At 40.9% G+C, this 17,042-nt stretch overlaps 1 long non-coding RNA gene across 2 annotated transcripts; it reads left to right on the top strand.

Moving 5' to 3' along the window:
- Positions 1-10,774: 10,774 nt before the first annotated feature.
- Positions 10,775-13,354, top strand: LOC141421284 (uncharacterized). Of its 2 annotated transcripts, none has more exons than XR_012445891.1 (3): positions 10,775-10,883; positions 11,317-11,416; positions 12,938-13,354. It is a non-coding gene; the product is annotated as an uncharacterized lncRNA (long non-coding RNA). The 2 variants fall into 2 exon arrangements; XR_012445892.1 differs by having other exon boundaries at positions 10,789-10,883; positions 11,320-11,416.
- The last annotated feature ends 3,688 nt before the right edge of the window (positions 13,355-17,042 follow it).

Raw genomic sequence — 17,042 nt, 5'->3', positions numbered from 1 at the left:
TTAAAATAGACCCTTTGTGGTCACTGCTAGCTCTGATTTTGTGTTCCTTCTGATTCTTACTCTCATTGATATCTGGCTCTCTGGATCTCTTCCCTTATCTGTCCACCAAGCTGTAGATTCCAACACAGAACTTAGACCATGTTCATAAAGCAGAGCTTGGCTCCTCACAACGTGAAAATAAGGAGTCTCTTGGTTAAAAAAAAAAAATATATATATATATGTATATATATGTAAAATTTAAAAATATATATATAAACATTAAGAAGTTCGAGATGGCTAAGGAAGGGCATTGAATGGAGCATGAAGCCTTTGCAAACTTGGGGTCTTACACATGATGGTAGCGCCACTCTGGAATTTTCCAAAATGCCACTCCTAGGAGGGACTCAGATGTATTACACTTTTGCCCAAGTGCCTGGGGTAAGAGCAGCAAAGGGGTGTCTGGTGAAAACAGCCACTCACAGTAGAGAATTTCAGATTAAATAGTCCCTTCAAATTTCTGTTCATAATTACTGAAATGCAGTTTAGCTATCAGTCCCCTATTTTTGTCCTGGTATCTTTCCAATCCATGACTCATGCCCAGGTTTTGAGTATCAGATGCTAATAAAAGTATTTCACTGGGCAAAATCTTGACCTACTCCTGAGAGAAATTGTTTCCTTCCTTAAGGATGGAAGCAGGAATAGTTCATTGTATTTTAAATAGGAAATTATCCTCTTTGCTGCAAGTTCTGCAAGATATTGTTATTATCAGTATCATTTAACAGATAACGAGTTCTGACATTCAAGAGGGTATATATAGCTGGTCAAATGCTAGATAGCTTCAACATTTATATTCTTTCTGCTACACCTGCTGCTCTCTACATCTGGACAGGTTTATCTGAAATTAAATATTTACTTATTTATTTACTTATTGCCACAGAGAATTGGGGGGATGTAGCTCAGTGGTAGAGTACTCGCTTACCATGTTTGAGGCCCTGGATTTGATCCCCAGCACCAAAAGACGAAACCAAACCAAACCTATGAGTTCGTCACAGAATGTACCAAGGCAATCTCTATAGATACAGCCTGGTATAAATCTTTAGTGTCTCTACCAGCGCCCAGAAGTTTGGACTGTTGAAGTCAGGTTACCTTGGGAAGCACAGTCAGCCAAAGGGGTGTCGTGGAAGAAAGTTGTGACCGTGAGATTTCTTTCTATTCTGGTACTGAATATACATTTACCCAGGAGTGTGACCAAAGCTACTTCCCATAGGATGAGATATTTCACAGCACATCTGTAGAATTTCAAATCATATTTGAAGATCAATTGAGTTCTAGCTTCTAATTTTTTCACTTTCCTGCTTTCCTAAGGGGTACATTTCAAGATCTTTCCATGTGCATGTGCTGTTACCAATAAGTGCAATTTCATTAAAACTTAAAAAACTGAAGTATTTGGTATTCCATTCAATAAATACTTTAAATATTTCCAGTTGATTTTGAATTAAATATAAGGCAAATTTTTTAAAAATGCACTTATGAAAATGTTCAGTGTCATCAGTTGGCATTTTAGTTAATATATAAAATTGTTCTGAGTGGGGCATGGTGGTGAATGCCTGTAAATCCAGCTGAGGCAGAAGGAAAAGGAGTTTGAGTTTGAAGCCAGCCTAGGCTACATAGTAAGACTCCGTCTCAAAAAAAAAATTGTTTCTTCAGAGTCTCAAGCATTTTTTAAATCCTGTGAATATCAGACATGAAGGAGAGAGTATATGGTGCCAGGCTGGTGTTAAGTTAAAATGTTCAACATCAGCTTTGTAGTTCAATTATACTTTGGGCATCAAATCATATTTGTCCAGAATTACAGCTTCTATATCACAGCTTGTTTGGATGTGGTTATAAACTATATTATCACCATATTATCTCAGTACATTTCTGCTGAATAGAACTGGAATCTGACAACAAAAGGATTCATAGTCTCCAAATATGAGAAAAGCCTAGGTCAGAGTTGTTCAGGCCAGGCTTAAGTGACAAATAATGTCTTAGTGTGTTCCTAGATTGCGCCTTGGGCCACTAACATACCTACTTCTATGGAATTGGTAAGCCAAGATTATGTCCTGTAGGAAGGTGGCTTTGTAATATGAAAAGCTGATCAGGAAAGTGAGGAGCTAAAGCCCAGTAGAACTCAGCCAGCCCTAACTAAGAGAAAGGCCCAAGTTCCTAGTAAAGAAGGGAAATTCCATATCCAGCACATTGCTGTAAAATGAAAGTCAAGTTTAACTTGTGACAGGGAAGAATGGAGATTAGATTGTCTGCTGGCCTGATTAACAAGAAATTGTCCAGTTCATTTGGTTCTGAGTTTCCCTAATGCTTGTCCTACCACTGATAATAATTTCTGCTGTTTCTCAGTGTCTTCATGGACACCCAGATCCAGATAAACGCATGTGTAGCAAGTACTTCTTCATTATCCACAGGTGTCAGCTGCGTGGCACATTTCATGCCTGCCTTCCCTCTTATAGTAACTGTTAGTATGTCAACAATCTGATCAGAGTGCTAATACGAGCCATTTTAATTGAACAGACAGTGATGGATCTGGAGTGCATGGTTTCACAGCTGTACTTCTTTCCCAGGTGGGGGGGCAGCATTTGCAAGTTTCCCCATTCCCTAGATGGAAGCCGTGGGTGGGCCTTAGAGGTTCTCAGAGAGCAGAGAGGGCTTCCTTTGAAATTGCTCTTAAATCTTCAGGTTGGTAGCTCTTTTCTTCACAGAACTTTGAGTGGCAATTATAATAAAATATTTAATGAGTTGTAATAGAGAAGCTGCCCACTGTTACAGATTTGAGAATTATTTTTTATGGCTCTTTGGGACATGTGTATGGTTGAACAACTATTTCTAGGAGCATGACACTGTGAATTTACCTATTTTTACCAACTAGGCCAGCTAGGTTACTATTAGTCTATAATCAGGTATCTTTAAGTCAGCCACTTGGCTGAGTCACACATTTGCATTTTCTGGTTTCAGCCCTCCAATTCTATAGGAATTGGAAACTGAGGCCACAGATATAGTAGGGGCAGAGATGGTCTCAGGGCTTGTCTCATCCTTGTCCTCACCCCTTCATCGAGGCCATCCTCTCTATTGAGGCACTGCTTTTATAGGACACCAGATGACCAGGGATCTATAATTAAGAGGTAGGAGAGGAGGGCAGAGAGAAGTGATATTTCTGTACAGCCATGAAGAATGATGGCATTCATAAAACCCACTCAACAAGCTTTTTATTGCCAGGATTGTTTTAGGTGCTTAGGATACAGAAATGAGCAAAATTGTAAAGATCCTTGCCACATTCAAGGGACAATAAAAGTCAACACTTACCATGTCCCCAGTACTGTTTTCAACAGTTAATAGTTTTATTAACTATTTTAACCTCACACATGAAGTCATGAACAGGGAATAAAAATTAAGTAACTAGAGTTGAGGTGTAGTTCAGTGGTCAAGTACATGACTAACCTGGGAAAGGCCCTGGGTTCGATCCCCAGAAACACACACACACACACACACACACACACACACACACACACACACACACCTTGTTCAAGAGCATGTGCCAAGTAAACGACCAATCCAGTGTCCAGCCTTAACTATTTGGTCTTGAATTTTTGCTCTTAAATACCTGATTGCTTGATTTTTGCTCTTAAATACAATAGAGCCAATGGGTTTATTTTCTTCTCTCTCTCTCTTTCTCTCTCAAAAGCAGAATAATGCTCCCTCCTTTTAAAAATAAGTTTCTAGGCCAGGTATGGTGATACATGCTATAACCTCAGCTACTTAGGAGGTGGAAGTGAGAGGATTGCTCTCTGAGGCTAGCCTAGGCAAAAGTTTGAGACCCTATTCGAAAAACAAACTAAAAGCAAAAAGGACTGGGGGCATGACTCAAGTAGCAGAGTACTTGTCTAACAAGTACAAGGCTGTCAGTTCAAAACCCTTGTACCACCAAAGCAAAATAAGCTTCTAGATGGGTCACCAAAAATCAACATAATAAAAGTGGAAGTGAGGCCAGATGCTGTTGACTCAAGCCTATAATCATAGCAACTTGGGAGGCTGAGATCGGGAGGATCAAGTTTCAAGGCCAGCTTGAGGAAATAGTACACTGGACCCCATCTTTGAAATAACCAGAATAAAATGGACTGGAGGTATGGCTCAAGCAGTAGCTTTTCCCCAGCTATTCCCCAGGTTGCTTTTCACCAGCCTTTGCTTTGAATTGTTAATTTCTTCTCTGAAGGATCATTCTAACTTTATTAGCAGGTCTGACACTGTCTGCTTGCAAAGAGCAGCAATTCCCTAGTGCCAACTAGATGCCAAGCTCTGTGCTAGGCTTGGGAGACCTCAAAGTACTCACAGCTATTGGGAGACAGCCAGACAAACACCTCATTACAGCACAGTGTGATACCACCGCAAAATTGTCAGAGGAAGATTGCAGCGGGGATGGAGCAGAAGGAAGCCTACATTTACTGAGGAGAAGCTGGGGAGGCTTTCCAGGCAACAGAGGGAGACTTGGAAGGGAAGAAAGAGCTTCAAGTGTTCCATGGACTCTATGGGACAGGACTTTGGGGCCTTATGCTCGAGTTGAGGCAGCTGACTGTGTTACCACTCTTTTCTACCCTCAGGGCAATCAAAAGTCTTCTTTTTTTGGCTGTACTGGGGCCTCACTTTTTTTGTGATAGCTTGTGGGTTTTTTTTTTTTTTTTTCTTTTTTTTTGAGATAGGTTCTCCTGAACTCTTTGCTTAGGGCTAGCTTTGAACTCAATTCTCCTGATGTCTACCTTCTCAGTAGCTAGGATTACAGGTATGATCCACCAGCATCTGGACAATCAAAAATCTTCAGTTTATAATTTAGAATTTAGTTTATAATTTGATCTTTGCTTTCCTTAAGTGCTCACCAAAACCTCCTTGAGAATAAGTGAATAAGTACTTTTTTCCCCTAGTGTTGGGGATGGAATCTAGAACCTCCCATGCTAGACAGTACTCTACCACTGAGCCACACCTCTGCACAAATAGTGCTCTTTTTCTTTCTTTCTTTCTCTTTCTTTCTTTCCTTCCTTCCTCTTTCTCTCTCTCATGTTTTATTTTTTTTTTCTCGAGATAGTGTCTCACTATGTTGTCCAGGCTGGCTTTGGATTCCTGGGTTCAAGGGATCCTCCTATCTCAGCCTCCTGAGTAGCTGGTACTTCAAAAATGTCACTTTTTTCCCTTTCCCATCCCACTTCAATCTGAGAGACAATCACAGCACCTTTCCCAATTAGCACTAAACAATGGGAGCTGAATTAAATAGTGAACGGTACAATGAGAAATAAAAGCTGGAAAGCAGGTGGGCTGCCTGGAGAGCCTTCAGTACCAGGCTGAGAACTTAGGACTTTGCACAGCAGCAGATGAAGAAGGCAGGTCAGAGCTAGAGGTGTCACCAGCTTGATGATGAATTAACTAAAAGCAACTAATCGGTAGCTTGTCAGAGAAGGGAGAATAAGAATAAAAAAGGAAAGGGAGCTGCAAATAAGAGTTTGGAGACCATCACAAATAGAGAAAAACCTATTGTAAGAAAATCTATCTAAGATGGAATCAGTGGCTCATGTCTGTAATCCCAGCTACTTGGGAGGCAGAGATCTAGAAAATGGAGGTTCAAGGCCAGCCCTGAGGAAAAAGTTAGTGAGATCCCTATCTCAACGAATAAGCCAGGCATGATGGCATATGTCTCTCCTCCCAGCAATGCAGGAGGCCATAGGTAGGCAGATTGAAGTCTGAGGCCCACCTCATGCAAAAATATGAGACTCTACCTGAAAAATAAGTAAAGCAAAAAGGGAGCATGGTTCAAGTGTTGAAGCACCTACCTAGCAAGTTTAAAGCCCTAAGTTCAAACTATGGTACCATGAAGAAGAAAGAGAGAGAGAGGAATGAAGGAAGGAAAGAAGAAAGAAAGAAGTTAAGGAAAGAGAGCAAAACTATATGGGGCAGGGAATGGTGGTGCACCTCTGTAATCCTAGCTACTTTTAAGGCTGGATGAAGGATAGCAGTGCAAGGCCTACCAGTGCAAAAGCATGAGACTCTATCTGAAAAACAAACTAAAAAAAATGGGCTAGGGACCTTACCAAAGTGGAAGCATTTGCCTAGTAAGTGCTATGCCCTGAGTTCAATCCCCAGTACCACCAAAAAAAAAAAAAAAAAAAAACCAAACCAATAAATAAATAAAAAATAAACAATTTTTAAACATGCAGAAAACCTATCTAAAACTTTTGGCTTTATGGATATTAATAACACACTTTGTTTGGTTCCTTGGGTGTTGTTACTGAAATAATGCAAGAAGCCAGGTGCTGGTGGCTCAGTCTTGTAATCCTAGCTACTTACAAGGCTGAGAAGGGAGGATGACAGTTCAAGACCAGTTGTGTGTCCTCGCCTTTCCTCCCTTCTTTGCCCACACATAGCTCGCCGGGCCCATCTCCAAAATAACTGGAGCAAAATGGGCTGGAGGTGTGGCTCAAGCAATAGAGCGCCTGCTTTGCAAGCAGGAAGTCCTTAGTTTAAACCCCAGTCCACCACACACAAAAAAAGCAAGAAGGTGTTTAGCATGGTAACTGGTGCAAGGTAATAAATTTCACCCTTTGTTATTACTATTAGAAGAGTAATTCTGTTTTTTCCCCCCTTTGGGATAAGGTCAACTGAAGTTAAAACACTAATTTTTAATATATGCGTCAGTGATTTGTTGCCCAGTAACTATGATTTTCGAAGTGAAAAACTCATTTCAGTGTTTGTCGTTTAATTAAAATGGGTATTTCAGCATTTTAAAATTCATTTTTGAAGGCACCCCTACCGAGTCACTGCATCTCAGACACAGCAGGGATATGCTACCATTTTAAAAAAGCCAACCAATAATTATGCCATCATTTTATATTTATCATGCTAATTATGATTAAGACAAACCCCAGTTTGTCCACAACTTGCAAACAAACAAAGAAACCTTAGCACCAAGAGGCAAGTTGCTGGCAAATTTGCATATTAATTACTGTTTACTACCTTTGCCCCCATGGCCGATGACTTCCAACAAAGAGCAGGACACGCACAGCAGCTAGGATTGCTTGATAGACGGCAGACAACCTGAAATGCAGACTGCCGCTCTCTGAGCGGGCACAAAGGCCACTGTGCTGACTAGGGGTGACGCGACCAGAGGAAACAGAGCACTCCCAGGCTCAGGAGGTCACTGTGTGAACAGCCATAAAGATCCCTGCGATGCATTTTAATAAAGAGCGACAGACAACAAAGATGGTCCCAGAGATGTCACACAGACAAGATCATCTCCACTTTGATGTACTCTGGGGCAATAATATTCTTGATATGTGCAGCACAATGTGAAAGATTTTATATATATATAATTGTATATTATATATTATATAATTGTATATTATATATTCTATTGTTAGATATACATTACAATATATTCAAAGTTATATATGTATGTGTGTACATATCTACCTATCTAAAACCTGAATATTCACATTAAACTGCGGTCACAGTGCCCTGGAACAGAACAATTTTCTAAAGATTTAAGTCTACTTGCTTTCCTCATCCGGGTGCTGATTCCCAGGAGAGCATGATGCCCCGGGAGGAGCCACGCATGACCCAGTCCTAGATTCTGTCTGAAGACGCTGGACTAATTGGGCGCTCACGTGTCTAGCTCAGGAAGTCTAGGTCGTATCGGAAAAGTTGAACTCGGTTGTAATTGGAGAGCAAATCACACCAGTTGATTTAAAGACTCTGAAAGAAACTTTGGCACTGACAATTCTGAGAAAGCAAACCCAGCTTCCTTTAGAGACAACGTGCCATCCCCCAAGCCCTTGATGGAGGCAAGAAGCCAATCAATGGGAACAATTTCACCCCGACATAAGCATAATACATTATGCATGACAATCTTCAGAACGTGAAAGCCACTTAAAGGCCATCAACTGGTGGCTCAGTGGCTGGTTTATAAGGTGACTTTTCCTGCATTGTGTGGGAAATGTGAGGTTCAGAAGTGTAAAATCAGCATGGTGGCTCTGTTTTTAATCTCTGAAATAAGGATGCCAATATTCTCTCAAATTGTCTCCCTAGCCATTCCTTGGGCAACTTCATGTAATAGAGTAACAATAATAATGATAATGATGGTGGCTAGTAGTTATGGAGAGCTTAATTTGTGGCAGGCCCTTGATAAGCATGACTTCATTTAATTAAGGTGAGATATATATATATATATATATATATATATATTATCCTCATGAAAAAGCAGTTGAGGAAACTAAGAAACTTGCTCATATCGCAAAGGTAGAAAGTGGTGGGGCCAAATTTGAAGCCAGGTGATCTGACTCTGGTCATCACGCTGTGCTGCTTCTCATTTTAGGCATTAAGAAACTGTGGCTTAGTTTCCACATACACCATAGCTGTAATGTTGGAATTCTTATTATTATTGCTGGGGGTGTGGTGCTGGGGGGGTCAAAACTGGGCCCCTTTGTTCATACTAGGCAAACTGAGCTACATCCTCAGCCCCATTCTAGTCCAGCTTTCTGGGCTCTGGAACTCATGCTCTTTATAGTCTTCCATGCTACCTCTCCTAACTAAAACTGAGCATTAGATTTAGAATACCCTGATATATTAGAGCAAAGATCACTTTGACCTGTGGGCTGAGTTATCCTGTCACCTGTTTTTATAAACAGTTTTATTGGAACACAGTCATCACTTTTCTGGGGCTGCTTTTGAACTTAATGAGAGTTGAGCAGTGACAGACTGTAGGGTACCCAATACTAAAATTGTTTTTTTAGGATATATTCACTGTACAGTGAGGGATTCATAGTGACAATTCCAATTAGACTTACATTGTACATTGGTTGCATCGCCTTTCCCCTCAACCCCCTCCCTGCCCTACTTAAAGCAATTGCAAGAGGTTTCTTAGTTCTGTTTCATCAACCATATGCCCTCACCTTAATCTCCTTCATTCACCCTTCTCCCCAGTAATAAAATATTTACTATCTGGACATTTACAGAAAAAGTTTGTTAATTCCTGAATCAAAGGAACTATTTCCTTGCCTTTTCCCACTTAATCTGTGGTCCAGGTGTTTAGGAACAGCACCTTGGGATGACAGCTGGGGGTGGTGATGACCAAGCCTGGCCAACTGTGCTTATTTTTCATCTGACTGTGACTAGAAGTCAAGCCAATACAACACCAGAAGATATGGATGGTTGGTTATTGTCTTTGGCACTTTCTCCCTATCTGTTCCTGACACCTTGAACACTGCTCGAGATATAATTAGTACCTGGTAGGTCACTGCTAAATTAATAGTCAAGTATCTTGCACATTATTTCATAAATTCTCTTGTCACTTTCCTTAACGACACTGTTATCCGTCCACCAGCTTATACTTCCTGAAACACCATCTTTGTCTGGTCACTTCCTAGGCCTACGTGTCTTCTCACGGCTCACTCTTCACTCCTCCCCAAATGGAGTTCAAAGTCCTTAGCTTGGCTGTTATGGTCTTCTCCCCAGTGCCTTTCCCCAACCCTGCATACAGTAGCTCATTTGCCTATGCAACACTTTCTACTTGCTCTCGACCTAACTCCTGACCATTTGACTGCTCAGGATGGTTGGGTTTGATAGGTGAGCCGCATCACAGACTGCTTTGGAGGAGGACTGCTGGGATCAAAACAATGCTTAAGACATGCAAAAGAATCTGTAGGGGGGAGAGACTGGAGCTGGGAGGCCAATTAGGACTCTATTTGAGGTGCTAATTGTGCAGACTGGGGCGAGAATAGAGGGGAAGGGACAAAATGGGCAGATATTTAAAAGGAACCATCCTCAGGAATTTGATAAATTGATGACCCAGGGATGACAGAGTGAAAATAATAGAACAAGAATTTTAACATAAGCACTAGCAGATTGTGTTTTTGATAAAAATGGGTACTTTGGGAGAAAGAGATGGGGATCTGGAAATAATAGTGGTGTTATCGTTGTGCCACTTTAGTGGCCCAAACAAAACAGGACATGTGGCACATTGAGGTCAGGACTAGAGATTTTGCTCTGATGAAAATGACACATTGATTTGTTCATTCATTCACTCAACAAATACTTAGCTGAGCAAGCACCGTGTGCCAGGCATTTTTCTAGACTTGGGTTTTTTGTTTGTTTGTTTGTTTGTTTTGGTGTGTTGGGGTTTACTTAAGGCTTCATGCTTGCAAAGCAGGCACTCTATTGCTTGAGCCACACCTCCAGTGGTTCTAGACTCTTAAAGTATGTCAATGAACAGAACAAAGATCCTCCTTTTGTGGATCTTCTATTCTAGCAAGGGAGAGAAGCAATAAACAACATGATAAATAAATAAATTATAAGTGTAATAAAGGGTAATGGGAGAAAAACAAGTTAAACAGGGCGGGGTGGCTGGAGGCTGTGGAAGAAGGGTGAGGCCATTGTAATAGGAAAACCTTGTGCTTTTCCTACGATCAGTACTTTGTTGTTCACCTTCTGAACAAGGTGACAGAAGAAGAAACTATGGGGCACTCGCTACTGTGTGATATTTTAATAAAGATTCTTTGGCATGCCGCATGCCACATCTGGAGGCAATTTGTAAAAAAGGCAAATCTCTGTGAGGTTCCCATTTCCTGAACGAGTTGTACCCGAGATGAAATTCAGATGAGTTGAGACTGATAATTTTCAGCAATTTTATGTGGTTGCCTTTCCTAGAAGGAAGAGCTTTGTTTATAAAAACAGCTGGGTCAATAGGAAATGTAGCCTCATTATTCACGTTCTTTTGATAGGCTCACAGTCAGAACCTTGTGGAGCAGACAGACAAAAGACAGAGGCATGATAACCTAGCTTTGGAGTTTTGTTCTTTGTGATGATGTGGAGGAAAGGTAAAAGGCTAATTTTATTATTTCTTGGAAGACAAATTAGACAGGATGACTTTTGATACAGACCCAGGATTTGGTCAGTTAAGAAATTTGGTCACAAGCTAAACTGCTCTTGGTTTTCTGTTTCTTGTAAAACAGAAAACTAAAGATTCACTTTCGTTTTCACTGCCTTCCATTACCAGGGTGCTTATGTAGGATCCTCAGAGGAAGGATGTTTCAGAAAGGAGGGAGGGAGAATAGGATGGGGTGACATGGTTTGGATAATGTCAGAAGACACAAATGATACAGATATGAGGGTGGTATTTGCCCTGTAATTCTAAATCGGGCTCAGCTGGACTGGAAACAGAGCAGCCTAATTCCTAGACGTGGAAATGAACTAAAAGGGGAAGGGAAAGGTGAGCTCAGGGGCGTTTTTTTCTGCCTTGTTCTTTCGAAGCAGTGAAATCCCCCAGATGCACGGTGTGGGGCGGAACCTCGTCCCCTTCCCTTTGTGCTGACTGAAGCAGCTGCAGCCACAGCAGCTGGCTGTTGTCGAGGTAAGAACCTGGCTCCTGGCTTCCTGGAAAAACCCTGGGAAGAGCCAAGTGTCAGCCTAAGTATATTTGGGGCAGCTGAATACATGATCAGTAGGACAGAGGGGCTTGAGATTTGAGCAGTTTTTACTGTAAATGTTGCTGTGCTCAGAGAGGGGAACTCACCTGAACTTGTCTTTGGAAAAAGAACCATTTTCAGTTAGAAGAGCCCTCATCCAAGTACCACTTAGTGGAAATGGCATGTGTTTAATATTATGCCAGTGATTTTTGCTCTTTGTCCCTACCCAATTCAACAAACATTGATTAAACTCCTAACTAGTGCTTACAGTGCTGTGAGGTGTTAGGGATGGCCACCAAGAAGTAAATTTGAATTAATGACCAAACAAAATGAAACCACTGTACAAGAATCTCCTTAGGGATTAATTCCATTACTGTAAGTAAAGAGAAAGTCTGAATTCCAAGTTGGTGATTCTCCCCGTCATTCGCCTGTCTCCCCTCTCCCACAATGCACATAGATGAGTTCAGGTGGAAATCCTCCCTAGGGCCTTTCACACAGTGCAGCCAGCCTGGCCTGGTTCCCGTGTTGTCCCCCATTGATGTAATGCTGATTGAGATGCTTTGTGCTCCACAGTGGCCCATGGGTCATTCACTGTTTCTTGTCAACTTCAAACAGGCTGAATAGTCTGAGTTTGTTTTAACCCAACTGACCCCAAATGCCTTTTGTCTTTATCAGACTTTATTCTTATCTTTACAGAAATGGAACAGTTTCCCTTTTTCCTGTTTCCCCATATTTCTCTCTAAAAGGCACAAGCTCATGAGACATTTCTGAAAATGGAGCAGACAGGAAAAGCACCATATTTTGGTTGGTCTCTAAATACCTATTTATAGAATTTCCAGTCAGTCCTTCTGGGGCGTCACAGATGGGATTCCATCTCAATCTATCTTGAAAGGTGACTGAATTAGACAAGCATTTGTTGAGTTTCTGCTTTGTATCCACCTTTGTTCTGAGAGAGTCTGAGGTGATAAAAGATTTGTCCCTGCCCTTGAGGTGTTTAAAATCTAATTGAACAAGAGAGGAAACCCTAATGAAGTCAAGAATTGACTTCTGAGTTTTGGAAGTCACATTTTTGTCTTTACTATTTCTACATATTATGACCATTAGTTTTAGTCTACGTGACATAGTGAGTTTAGTTGTTCATGAAAGATGTCTCTGAAACCCAAATAATCTAGACATCAGGAATGCTTTCACTGATTTTTTTTTTTTTTTTTTGGTGGTACTGGTTTGAACTCCAGTCCTTGCTAAGCAGGTCTTACTGCTTGAGCCACTCTGTCAGCCCTTTTTTTATGTTGGGTTTTTTCAAGATATGATCTCAAGGAGAACTATTTGCCTGGGGATGATTTTGAACAGAGATTCTCCTAATCTCTGACTCCTGAGTAGCTAGGATTACAGGTGTGAACCACCTGCACCTGGCTGCTTTCACTAATTTTTAAGCTGGTTTGGTTTACTTGGCTCTTTCCTAATAGTACTTTGTTTCAGACTCTATGGTTCTTGAACATTAAGCATTCAAGGAGTCCTGCCACCCACTTTGGAGCGGGATAGAGCTGCATGAGGAGTGATCCAGCTGTGAAGAGGCGCAAACCATCAAGTTCAGAAGGGAGAGAAGACTTGAGGAAGAAAGTCATTGGCACCAAGGATAACGACAACCAGAGGACCAGTAACTGGAGTCTTGTTTTGAGTGGCATTTATTGAATTAAATGTATTTATTTACATGATGCATTTTAAGGAATGTGGAAAAAGTGTCTTCTGCTTTTTGGATGAAAGGTATATTCTATGAGGTCCATGAAAGGGTTTTGGATAAGTTCTAGGAAAAAAAAATGATAACGCAGACAATAACATCTAGCATGTACTGAATGTTTCGTATATGTCTGGCATTAAACTAATGATGGAAATACATCTTTTGTTTGTAACTCTGTTTTATATCTGTGAGTCCCAAAATTGTCAAGATACTCATTTCAAAATGGAGTCTGTTTATAGTCTTGTTTGTAGTTGTTACCTTGGGAGACAGGCTTAGGGAGCTATATTATATGTTTTCTATACTTTTTTGTTTTAAATTTTTTTTTTCTATAATAAGAGGCTATGCAAAAAATGGAAGAGGCTGAATAAGCTTCTTAACCTAAATATTACCTCCGGTAACATATATGAAACAGAAGAAATAAGGAGTCAACATTTCCCAGTGTCTACTATGTGCAGGCTCCTTCATGTTGACTATTCGTGAATTAAGTGCATGCCATTTTACAGAATGAGGCAGCTGAGGTGCAGAGAGGTTAAATGTCTCGCTCAAGGAGTAGAACCCTGGTCAAAGCTTATTTCTTCTCAATACAGGAAACAGCCCTAATTATCCGTAAGCTTCTAAGCGCAGGATCCTTGTGTTTCATCCCTGCCGGTTTTGTTCCTTGAGTAAGTGAATCTACTTATGGCTTAAAATCAAGTAAAATGTTCTAAAAGCACTATGAAATAGATACCTGTGAAAACCTTCAGAACAACTAGGGTAGCTACTGATTTTCATCTTATGGAACTAGCCTGAATTTTACGTTGTATGTATGAATGCATGCATAACGTGTTAGGATGTCTGGATTACCAACCTTCATTTCACAACCTCCCTGCAAGGTTAGGTGCAAACCTGGTTTTGCAGATGAGAAGAATGGGGACAAGAAGGCCAAAGCTGGCAAGCCAGTGCATGGTGAGTTTATGGAGTGGTAGAGTGAGATGTAGCTGGAGTTGAAATCCACAACTTGCCTATTCACGAACCTATGTCCTTTGACCACACCAGTTAAGAGTCAGGTTCTTTCTTTTATAAAAATAGCTTCTATGGAAGCCAAGAATGGGTCAACTAGATTCCTCCACAGAGTCTGAGAGGGAATGAGCTGGACACACCACAAAATGGCACTGTTTCTTTATCATTTGGAAAAACTCTCTGCACTGTTTGAATTTAGTTTGCCTGGGCCAAACCGAACAGAAGTGAATTGTCCCATCTGTTGTCAAAACCATCCTCACAGACTTCAAAGAATCCCGGCTCAGGAAGGAGAGCTACCGGGGTGGGGTGGGCGGAGAGAGATGGAAGGGGAGCTCCCAGGCTTCCAACAGCCCTGCGGGGCTCTGGGGCTGGAGCCTTGCACAGAGACTGTCAACTCAGCTGACTTCTCTTTGAATCCAGGCTCGTCACATCCCCCATCTTTCCTCTCAGCCCAAACATGCTCAAGGCCCAACTTCTGTTTGAAGTGGACGGTGCGACTCTTCACACGCGAGGCCGCGATGTGCAATGGATTAGAGGAAGCCACTCCCCATGGGGCAAAGCCACATAAGCTTCGCTTTTAGCCTCTCCTGGGGTGATAATGGCATTCTGGGCTTTTCTACTGGGATCCCTAGGCTCCTGAGGGGTCTTAATTAAAGTGCATGTGTGAGTCTTGGAGGCAAACAGGCCAAGAACTCCATGTGGAATGTAGGAACTTGTTTGGAGTTCTGATTGTGTTCCTGCCTGGCCTTAGAGGGCTGGGTTCATAGAAGCAAAAGAAAAGGAAGAACTGGACCAATTGTCAGTATCTTAACGGCAAAGCTTCTGCTTTCATCTTCATAATCTAGAGCTGACCCACAAAACATCACCTCATTGGTGATGCTATGCTAGTGTAGAAAAAATCAGGAAGCCATATTGGAATCTGCCATACTCCCATGGATTTGAATGCTGCCTTTTTTTTTTTTTTTTCTTTCTGGGATTATTTCTAGGAAAAGGTAATACATAGACCAGTAAAATAATTTGTTATTTTAAAGTTTATTTTCTTATACTAATTACTCCTAGTTTATATGTATCATCTAAATTGATTAGTCCTTAGCCACCCTAACTGCAGTGAGCTCCTATCTCATTATGGTTTTCATTTACATTTCCCTGAAGAATATATCTACTTTTAAAGTATTATTTCACCAATTGAGGTCATTGCCTCACAATTTGGGAGTACACATGTATGTGTGCACACACACATCATTATTTAATTACTTGACAGTGATTAACTGTTAGACCATAACCTCCATGAAAGTAGGGACTATGTCTGATCTCTACTATTGTGTCCTTGGTGCCTGGTATGTATTGCATATACTATAAATATCCATTGAATAAGTAAATAATTATTCAAAGAGGCACAATCATCAACAATGATGATGGTACATATTTGCTTTTATCCAATGAGAAGCTTGTTTATCTACAATTTTTTCATTATGAAAGATACAGGTTATACATTTGGATTTTGCTTCATTAAGGAATCATTAATGTTTATCTACAAAGACATATTCTATGCATTTATCAAATCAGGTGTGCAGTGGTGTGCTGGTTTGTGAGATGTCTAATTTTAATTGGGGAACAATCCTGTTAAAGCAAGGCAAGGGCAAAAGCTACTTATGCAATTGTTTAAGGAACCCACTTGTCTCTGAAATACTTCTAAAATTTGCCTGCATATAACCATTTCCTGGTTTTAGCACCAGGGTATGTAGTTCTAGGGTATTTGCATACTAGGTACTTTGCATCTTCCATCTGTAAAGATGACCTATAGAAATGACAGAGTTGAAGGACTGAACTCCTAGGTTGGTGGGGGCATTAGTGATTAAAATCTTGAGGAACAGAGTAACTCTGTGACACACCAGTCTCTTTATAAGTCACAGTGTTCTGTAGGAGGAAGCCTAAGCTTCCTGAAGGGTATTCTTCATGGGATCACCTAGGGCTTCTTCAACAGACGCCTGATGACATGGAACCTCCTTAGCAACACTAAAACACAGCTAAAAGATAACCTGTTCTTTCCAGAATAAAGATGTCTTCTGTCATGCAGTCAAAGAGGGTGGAAAAAGTTGTTTGTTAGTCTTTCAAACAAGATCAGCATTGTCAAAAATTTCCTCTGCTATTCCCTCACTCCCCTCTTCCCTGAAAGGATTTTTTAAAGCAATTGGGGCCATTATACTGCCCAGTTTTGGAGTGATTTTCCTGATCTTTTGTTTCAATGTCTGCTTTCTTCCCTCTATGTCCTTACTGAAGTCTGATTGTGAGATCAAGCTATAATTAGTTTGTATATGAAGTTTAATTCACTGTGGCTCTCTTGGCGTTAGACTCAAATGGGCTTTGATGTCTGGCTGGAGCTTTGATCTCAGACCCTCGAGTGGTGGTCATCACCCAAACTGAAAGGATTGCCCTTTACTCTTTTCCTTCTATTTGGAGACAGCTTTTCCCAATTACATCATTTGTGTTTGTTTGGCCATAAAAACTGCAAGGCGTCATTTTGTTGCTTTTCTCTATAGCAAAATGTGCAATTGATGCTCCTTACTTTGCCTATCTGCAATAGAATTCACTGCTGGATAAGGAATTTGTAGAATGACGCTTAGACTTTGGAGGGGGTGCTCTTAAGAGTTGTTCTGCCCAAGGGCAAAGCTTCAGACTGTGTGATGAACTGAGGGACCCTTTCTAGCTCTGCCAAGGAATTATATTGCTCACAGGCCACACAATGGTAGTATATTCAACCAAGAGGGTTTTTTCCCTTTAATGCTGCGCTTCAGATCTACTCTGTCTTTACTGCTGCACTTTCTGAGTGTCCA

Source organism: Castor canadensis, chromosome 3, assembly GCF_047511655.1.
Source record: "Castor canadensis chromosome 3, mCasCan1.hap1v2, whole genome shotgun sequence".
Lineage (NCBI taxonomy): Eukaryota > Metazoa > Chordata > Mammalia > Rodentia > Castoridae > Castor > Castor canadensis.
This window is presented reverse-complemented; position numbering and strand designations above follow the sequence as displayed.